The sequence below is a fragment of the Mauremys reevesii genome, linkage group 13, assembly GCF_016161935.1.
Source record: "Mauremys reevesii isolate NIE-2019 linkage group 13, ASM1616193v1, whole genome shotgun sequence".
Classification (NCBI taxonomy): Eukaryota; Metazoa; Chordata; order Testudines; family Geoemydidae; genus Mauremys; species Mauremys reevesii.
The window spans coordinates 34988047-34995832 of record NC_052635.1 but is presented as its reverse complement, the minus strand read 5'-3'; the positions used below and the strand labels follow the sequence as shown (position 1 = coordinate 34995832).

Below are 7786 nucleotides of genomic sequence, written 5' to 3'. Positions count from 1 at the left end.
GTGGGAGCAGAAATGGCAATTTCACTGAGCCCAGCTGAGATTAGTCCCTCGCTTCACCAACTAGCCCGGAGGTTTTGAACGTGCCAAGCTCTGCTGGGGCTCGGGGGCGTGGGGCAGCCTGGCCGTGGCGGTGGAGGTTGCAGAAGGGGTGAATCCGCGTCCCAAGGGGAACCGCAGGGCTAGGCTGTAATTATCCGCGCGGGATATAGGAGAGGGGGCGGGGACGGGCCGATAGGCACAGACGCTGGCGTGGCTTCGGCAGCTGTTTAGAAGACACAGCGCTCTCAGGAAAAGCTCATCCCTCCTTTTTGCAGCTACTAGCCGCCTGGTTCAATGCAAAGCTCGGGCAGAGGCTAGTCTCCCTGGTGATTCTCCTGTGTACGTGTGTATGGGAGAGCGAAGGTGGGTGTGGCAGCGGTGTGAGTAATCCGGATTAGAATAGAAACCCTTGCACGCGGAGCTGTACAGTGTTGGCAGACACCCAGCGGAGCGGAGCAGACCCTCTGTGATGGGGTCGGGCTAGGACAGTTATCTGCTGCCTCGCAAAAGGAAGGACCCAGAGCTGGAAATGAAGCGTGTTAGTTTCGCAGAGACTCGGGGCCCGATCGTGACTTGTCGCGATAACCGAAGTCGTGCGGGCCGAGGAACGAGCCGCTCAATAGAAACTAGCGCCCGGGGGGTTATTTAGGCTGAACGTCAGGACGTTCACCCAGTTCCCTGCTGTGGAAGTGCCTCCAACCCCCTCTCAAGCCGCGGCCCGCCGGCTGCAGACCCTCCGGCGCTCGGCAGAGGCCGAACCGCGGCCACGGCGGTGTCTGGGTGGCGCCTTTCGGCGCTCGGCTTGGCAACGCTGCCGCCGGCGCCCGCGGGTCGAGGGCGAGTCTCCCGGGGAAGGCCGAGCGCGGGCGCGCGCCGCTGAAACTTGCGCGCAGGGGAAGGAAATCGGGCTCGAGCGCGGGTTTAGTGGCGCGGGTTAGATGGCCCCGTGTGCTGGGGGGCGGACGGGGGGCTCTTTGCCATTGACTAGATCCACTCGCAAGCCCCGCCCCCATCCCTTCTGGAGACGGTGCGGATCAGGCCTTAAATTCGGAGCCGCCCCGCTCCGCCTCCCGGGGAGGCGAGTGCCTCCCGTCCCCCCACCCCCAGCCCAGCCGGCGAGGTGCGGCGCCGGGGAGCATGAGCTCTGAAGTCACAGCAGAGGGCGAGCCCCTCCCCCGCTGCCTTTCAAAGGCTGGGAGGGAATTTTGGGGTGGGGGGAGGAGGTTGAAGTGCGAGAAGTTAGACCTGCTAGCTGGAGGCCCGATGCATTTTTGTACATGATCACTAGTATTGTGCTTTCGTCTGTTCCCAGCCTGAGAGCAGTAAGTGCGGCCAACCCGAAGGACTGGTATGGGAACGCCAGCAGAAGCGGTGCCAGCTGGGGGCACGGTATCAAAGGGCTTCTTTGGAGGCTTGTTGGTGGCGCCTGTTTTGTTTTGTTTTCCTTCAGCAGATGTGATGGCCCAGCAGACACCTGCTAAAACACACTCATTAACACACACACCCCAGGGCTCTGAGCCAGAATCCACTGGAGTCAGTGCAAAGACTCCTATTGATTTCACTGGACTTTGGAGCAGGCCCTCACTGCCCCTTTTCTGACTGTACCCATAACCCACACATTCTCCAGCCATAAGTACCTACAGGCCCCTTCCCCTTCTCCTATGCAGTCCTGTTGCCCTTACTTCACCCCCAAATGTATCCCCTCCTCTCCTTTTCTCCATCTGCTTTCCTAGCCCTTTCACCCCCAACATGCTAATATGCTGCAAATATAAAATAAGAGGGCAAATGGAAGGTTTCTTCTTGCTCCTTTGTCTGTTGGCAGGTCACATTGTCACCTGCTTTGGGAAATCAGCTCCTGGGCCCAGGTATCTAACAGCCACATGAAGCACTTGGATGGCTGCTAGCAATTTGCCCGGTATTAGTATGCATCTCTGTAATTTCTCAAGGCTGTCAAAAATCCCAGAGGAAATTCTCTTCTCTCTTCCCCTCAGCTTTGAGCTGGATGTTGTTCATGGAAAGCCAGCAACCCACTGAGGGGAAATAAAAACTTGGGGTTTTCAGATTAAACATGGGAAACTCAGTAAACAAAGCAGCAATATAGTGTATTTACACTTCTTACCCTCAGCTGCTCAAGGAGGGATTAAATTTTGGGTCCAACCCCTGCACTCCTCATGCAGATAAAACTCTCACTGAAGCCACTCCCAGTGCTGGGGCAGGAATAGGTGGGAGGAGAGAAGAGAGGAGGCTGATGTTTGGTTGATTCATCCCTGATGTCATAATCCTGCTCTCCATCAACTCCACAGAGTAGTAGCCCAAAGGGAGAAGAGCAGCACTAAGCCACAGTAATAACATGTTTCAGAGGGGTAGCCGTGTTAGCAGGTATCAGCAAAAACAATGAGGCATCCTTGTGGCGCCTTAGAGACTAACACATTTATTTGAGCATAACCTTTCGTGGGCTAAAACCCACTTCATCAGATGCAAGTTTTAGCCCACGAAAACTTATGCCCAAACAAATTTGTTAGTAATAACATGGTGCAAAGTATAAGGAATTTGTGGTGTATGAGTCTTTCTATCTTGTTACCATAATGCCACAAAAGGGTTTGTAAAAGTTAGGTCTGGGTGCAGCCCCCTGTTTGTTCACAAAGCAGGTACAGCGTGGGCAATGAAAGTTTTACCTCATTCTTGAACCAGCTCTGTGGGTGAGAAGATACTTCAGCGTCCTTGCTCTTTTGATCCGTGCTTGGTCGGTGTTGTGAATGGCAACAAGGATGCCAATCATGGTAGTGGGTTTTCGTGAGTAGCCATCAGTCCAGTAGGGGTTGGTCAGAGATCACCAAGCCTATTTCACCGACAGGGCCAAACCACCATAAAATGTTAAGGACTTTCAGTAACTGGGCTCAATTCAAGCCAGTGATCATTCCAAACCTCCCCAAACAACCATCCTTACAAAGCCCTGGTTGGTAGTTTGAAAGGGGATTCACCCTTCTTTTTGTGGTTATGCCCTGAGGCGAAGGGCTGTCAGGAGACTGACCTGGAGCTGAATGTCCTCATATAGTCATTCGTTTTCAAAGTCTTTCCTAGAGCAAAGAAATCCCATTCACAGATGTGGACGTGAAGCTGCCATAAGCAGAAGATTCTTTTTCTAAGCTTCACTCTTGGGACAGGCCAGAGATGATAATGTCTTAGAGCTTCTTTTTCACTATTGGGTTTCTTTTTTTTTTTTTACTATATGTACATTCCATTGGTTTGCAGAGCAGACTGTAGAATTTAATGGGAACATGGACATTATGAGCAATTTTCCATTGGCTTTTCTTGCCAAACCACTTTGAGTCTGAAGTTGGGGGGTAGTATCTGACTCGAGCTGACCCCAGAAATGAATGCTTGTGTTTATTTTAAACGAACATACTAGGAATAACATTTGTTCCCCCCTTTTCTTTTCTGAAAAACAAACAAACCCCAAACTAGTCATTTGGAGTCAGGACCCAATGAGCTCACTTTTAAGAGCTTGGATAAAACCCACTTGTAACTTTTAGGCTCCTAATGCATGCCACAGACACCACTGGAACAACCAGTTTTGTTTTGTTTTTGTTTTAAGATTAATAGTATTTCCTCCGTTTTTAACTATGATATATAAGTGCCGTATCTTTTATATGGTCCTTCTCTACCTTTAATTTTGTTTGTTTTTTTAAAAGAAAAAGGTTCATATGTATATTGCTGGTCCAGTATTTTTCCCCCCTCCAATAAATATAAACTAAAGCTAACCTGTCCTGCATAAAAATTAATATAGTCAAAACCTCTTTCAGAAAATTGTCTAAAATTTGCTCAAGCTTGGTATATATTTTGATCAGTTGTATTTTTCTGAGAAGACACATGCTTTGATACAACCCATGATAGTGTGTAAAGTTCCTGCCTAACACTGAGTAGGCCTGGCAGAATTCAATTTTTATTTTTTAAATAATTTTGATGGTTAATGTTAGTGTTTATTTTTAAGTTTTTTATTTTTATCAATTTAAATTTTCATGGTTTGGGGAAATTATGGTGCAGGTCAAACACTAGGGGGATCCCTGGGGTGCAGCCTGGGACTCTGGGACCGCTGTGCCCCCTTAACTCTCCAGCCTGAACTGTCTCATAATGCTTTGCAGCTAGTGACAAGTAGCAAACCCCTCCAGGCGCTGTTATCACTCAGCGCAACAGCGTGTGGAACCCCACGCCCAGCTAGATTGCATGAATGCTGCCAGAGCCACTCATGAATCACACAGAGAAAGGCCCCAGCCATATTCCCCCAGCTCCCAGCCTTGTACCTCAGGAATATACCATCTTGCACTGTTTAAGCAATGGTTTTGCAAAAAGCAAAAACCCCTTCTTGAGCAATGCAAGTTTCATCAATGGAACATGGACATACACTAGCCACAGTTATGGCTTTCACGCGGTAAATAAGCACCCCAACTTTCACAGTAAGCCAAAAATCAAACTAATCCTATTTCAAAACATGACCAAAACAAGCCAATCCCTAAGAACCCCAACACTCTATGTGACTAGATCCCCCCGGTGTGCAGTCTGGGACTGTGGTGGGCCTGCTGTGCACCCCTGATTCTCTCCCCGCCCTTCCCCTGCTTGCCGGGAGCTGATCAAAAAAAGCTACAAGCCAAAAATTAGCTAACAAGCAACTCACAACCCAATGAAGCCAAAACCAAGTCCAATTTCTGCATTTTTAACACGGATTTGGCATGTCTGACACCTGTCTTTGTGAACCTGAGCAGATTTACCAAGCACTTCAGGCAAAGTCACTGGTAAAGATAAATAGTAAAACAAGTTTATTGATTACAAAAGATAGATTGTAAGTGATAAGCAAAAAGTCAGAGTGGTTACCGAAAGAAAAGAAAATAGAAGCACGCAGTCTAAACCTTAACCTTTATCACACTAGACAGATTTAGATTAAGCAATGTTCTCACCCCATTGGATCTTACAGGCCTTAATATACAGGTTTGTCTCTTAAACCCAGGCCAGTCTCCTCTGTTGAAATCATCAGTCTTCTCAGCGTCCTTGTTGTTGCAGCCTAGGTAGGTGGAGGAGAAAAGGCCAAGCATGTGGCCACTGTGTTCTGTTTTATACCCTTAGTCCATGTGCTGGAGAATGCAAGTCCAGGCAAGTCTGGTGGGCATTGCTGAGTCACCAGGCAAGCTTGAGCGATTCCCCTGGTGTAGCCTTGTGGAAGTGAGTCACTGAATTGTAACTTCCTTGCTGGACAATGGCTGTTGATGGTTGTTTGACAACCGCCCAGGCATTGGTTATCCCCCTGGTTATTGTCCTTGAGGAGTTAATATCTGTGCACTTCCCAAACCCACAGCAATTCACATAACTTCATATGCATTAACAATATACATAGTTAGATGCAACAGTGGGTTTCAGTGGATCATAACCTTTCCAACGATACCCCACATGGCATGCTTTATATGAAATATCACAATTATATACAAATAATGACTATGGAGGTTATGGGGTGCTCCCCTGAGCTATAGTCTCACACAGACAATAATTATTTAATGACCACATAACGCTGCCCGCAGTGACTCAAGAGCGTGAGAACCAACCTCAGGACAGACTGTTAGGAACAAGGGCACAAACCCAAAATTGGTTGCGAGGTCTATACTTAGATTTCACCAACCAATTGTCAAGTGTAAACTCCTCAAGCACTATAACAATCTGAACACAGGGTCACAGACAGTCCCCTTGGGTACTCTGAGTTATGTCACCATCCAGGTAAGCATGCCTTCGTGATAGCTGGGCTCTTACACCAAGAATCACAGCAATATTCAGGTTACTCCCAGTCCCAAAGGACCAGTCACTTACCACGTGTCAATTGCACTTTAGATCTCACTCCAAAGACAACACTTGTAGCCAATCCTATAATAAGCTCTCAAATAATTTATTAACTAAGAAAAGGAAATGAGAGTTATTTACAAGGTTGAAGCTGGTAAACATAGATTCACAAATGTGTTACAATCTTGAGTTTCAAAAGATAATAGAAGCTTCTGTAATCAGCAGTCACTATATGTCCATGAGGCTGAGCAGCTGAGGGATCTCTTGCTTATGCCTAGATACACCTTGCTCCCCAGAGTCCAAGCAGTATAGAGATAATCAATTCCTTCTTGTTAGGGGGTTTTATTCTCTTCATCCCACAAGCTTTCGGTTGCAAAGCTCAGCTGATGGGACAAGTCCCTTGCATGACTCAGCTTCATGGGGAGGAAGCAGAATAACACCAAAAGTATTTTGTCCATTTATCGATGGCACATAGGAAAATTCCAGTTGCAATGTTCCACTATTGTCCATCTGGTATCAATGGACCTTTCTTTTTGGGAAGGGAGTAACACCTCCTATTGGAGATCAGCACTTCACACAGGGCCACCCAGAGGATCCAGGGGGCCTGGGGCAAAGCAATTTTGGGGGCCCCTTCCATAAAAAAAGTTGCAATACTATATTCTCATGGGGGCCCCTGTGGGGCCTGGGGCAAGTTGCCCCACTTGCCCCCCTCTCTGGGCAGCCCTGACTTCACACTAGTTAATCTCTTTCTTGTGTCTGGTGATTTACACAGTTAGAGAGACTCCCAATACAACTGCTCAAATATTACCTTATAGTAGGGGATACAGATGTTATGAGTGAGATGAATGCATACAGCAACTCACAAGCAGTCAATAAAGTCCAATGTCTAAACCCTAAACACATTCTTATAATTCTAATACTTTATTTTAACAATACTAACACAGAGATGCACCTGGTCTAGCATCACAGATAGTAGATGCTGAGATTCAGAAAGTTATAGCTTTAGAACTGTTAAAATACAATTTGTCAACATCACAGGTCAAAATATACGACGTAAACATTCTTAAATCAAACTCTTATAAGTTCTCAAGTAGCATTTTAAGCCTAGATAGGAGGTGAAAATTGAACATGATGCCACAGTGAATAATAAACTTAGATCTGCATAAGGATTTCAGATTGAAAAATATTTTCATTATCATTTGAATGTAAGTTTGTATGACATTAGAAAATCTGCTTGTATTTCCTCCTTGCAGAGATTTCTATAGACATAAATGGTTGCAATTTCTATTAACGCTGAAAGGACAAATCCTGCTTTAAGATCTCGAGGCACCTCTCTGGCTCATGAAAATGGCTTTCACAAAAAATAGGAGGTAATTCTAGGTCACGGGTTCTCAGTCTGAGAGTTATGAACCCCAGTGGGATCATGACTAGGTGTCAGGGATCATGACCACCCTGCTCTTCCAGTGTTGGTAAATGAGATTGAGTCCCAACTAAGTTAGTGGAAGATCCTCATAGCGACGAGGTGGTCCTGGTATGGAAAAGGTTGAGATCCACCACAGCAAACTAATCCATTTATGGTGTTTGAACATTGTGTTCTACAATTTGGTCTTTGCCTTCATAACTCACTGCAGCTCTAGGTGGAAAATTAATATTGGGAAGTATTTGTCACATTGTATTAGAAGAAGAGGGTGGTTTAAAGTTATTCAGGGGCTGCTATATGCTGTCTTGGAGTATATATATATTCAGCTGAAGATTCCACGGGCTACTCAAGTATGGTAGTTTTATCCTTCATATGTCTACACTGATAATTATTAACAGGCTGTAGGCAGTATTTTGTAAGATATGTAGCCACAAGAGCAGAAACAAACCATTTCTGACATTTTATTTCCTCTGATGGCTTGAGACTACCTTTGGTGCAAGTTAGAAA

The 7786-nt window shown here is 46.2% G+C and overlaps 1 protein-coding gene across 1 annotated transcript in view; it reads left to right on the top strand.

The window, feature by feature from the left end:
* Positions 1 to 299: 299 nt before the first annotated feature.
* NFATC2 (nuclear factor of activated T cells 2) overlaps positions 300 to 7786 on the top strand; it is a 131473-nt gene continuing 123986 nt past the window's right edge. Inside the window, exon 1 of the mRNA XM_039498325.1 lies at positions 300 to 402. The gene's annotated coding sequence lies outside the window, so the exon portion shown is untranslated. The remainder of the gene's footprint in view (positions 403 to 7786) is intronic.